Here is a 1,832-nt window from a genome sequence, read left to right as displayed (position 1 = left end):
GGCTTACGTTTTGCAGCTTTGCCCACTATAATCATGACCAATGTCAAAGAGTTTCAATTCTTCAAAGCCATGGGGGTCAGCTTCAGAATAGAGGCACGCTTTAGGGCTATTATTGTTCTTCTCCTGATCTTATTAATGTGGACTCCTTGGCCGTTTGACACCTTCTGGATCCATGAACCTTGTAGACGAAATTCCCTGGTTCAAGACACATGCAAGAGCATCAACTGCCAGGGCTATGACCTTAAAAGTCTGTCAAACATTTAACTAACCAGAGAAGTGTTTATCTGGCTCAGGAACTAAATTCAGTGCAACAATTTTGTCTACATTCATGCCTGGAACTCTGCTAGAGAGGGGTTGTGTGCTAGATATACAAGGATGTATCCTTTTCCCTGTCTCTGTTTTTCCAACCTCTTAAGTGGAATCATTTACCTAATTTAAAGTGTGTTTTTCTGACCTTAGGCTTTTAGCCCAGCTGCCAAGAGCAAATATTGTTCTCTTGCGATACCTTTTTGGAGTGCTATACAACATTGAGCAACATTCCTCATCCAATCAGATGACAGCTTATAATTTATCCGTTTGTATAGCCCCAAGCGTTCTTTACCCACCTGATTCCGGCACCTTGGAATTGGAAGACAACTTGATAAAAAAGGTAAGGAGAGCTCTCATTTTTGTCCCCCAAGGGGTAGAATCCCTACTTTGAACCGGACATGTGCAGTAGTAACTCTGACGGATGGAACCTTGTGAAGTGCACATTTTCGTTAGGCCCCTGTGGAGTGGCAGAGTTCTTTAGGCTACTCTGGCGGGGTCTGGGAAGGGGTGTCGTTAAACGGGAAACTCGGAGCAGTCGAGTCACTTCTTCACCCTCCAGGAGACTAAACACTAGACTGACTAAACGAGAGAGAGAAGAGTCGTGTGATACGATAGGAAAGAACCTGGGCTTTGGAGCTTCACCAGTCAAGGTTCAACTCTCAGCCTAATCCCTGAGGGACTCGTAACCTTGGGCAAAGCCATGGTTTCCTCACTACACAATGGCGACAACAGCCAGCTCCTCCGGTCATCACTGGCACATCCTGGGTGGCTTGGGCAATATGAGCCCCCATGGCTCCAAACACATTGGCCTTCCTCTGCCAATTGTGGCTCATCTAGAAAAGTACTCAGCTACTATTTCACCTCTGCTACGTCATATGGAAACTAGCAAGAGATTCCAGAATATCCTAATAAGATGACAGGTCTTCCCCAAGCTCACACAGAGAGAGCGAGCATGAGGCAAAGCAATGCGTGAGAAGGGACTGAAGTTAGACAGACAGATACATTTTCTCTCCAGCTCTGTGGGTTTTCCCTCACAACCCCACCAAAATCTCTGCTTCCCAACTTTAAGATACTTCTTCATTTAAGAAATGGTTTTCTTAAGTTTTTGTTCATACTTTATATAAGGTTTCATAAGATGTTATACATCAGTTACAGCTCAATAAAACTGGAAAGAAAATTTAAAAACATAAAATAAGTAAACTTTAATAAGGTAGGCTACTTTGAAAATTATCCTTGTTTTATTTATATTTTGATATGTATTTATTTGAGAGAGGGAAAGAGAGAGCGTGAGCGGGTCAGGGGAAGAAGAAGAGGGAGAGGGAGAGGGAGAAGCCCAAGCCGATTCCCCGCTGAGCACGGAGCCCAAAGTTGGCTCCATGTTGGGCAGGATCTCACCATCATGAGATAGTGATCTGAGCCAGAATCAAGAGTCAGATTCTCAACTGAGGGGCCCCAAAAATTATCCTAGGCTTAATGATGTAACCACTGATACCAAAATGTTGGCTATTAAACTAGGCCACATA

Source organism: Mirounga angustirostris, unplaced genomic scaffold (assembly GCF_029215605.1).
Source record: "Mirounga angustirostris isolate CCGP_5_RB_7025 unplaced genomic scaffold, mMirAng1.0.hap1 SCAF_174, whole genome shotgun sequence".
In the NCBI taxonomy this organism is placed as follows: Eukaryota; Metazoa; Chordata; class Mammalia; order Carnivora; family Phocidae; genus Mirounga; species Mirounga angustirostris.
This window is presented reverse-complemented; position numbering follows the sequence as displayed.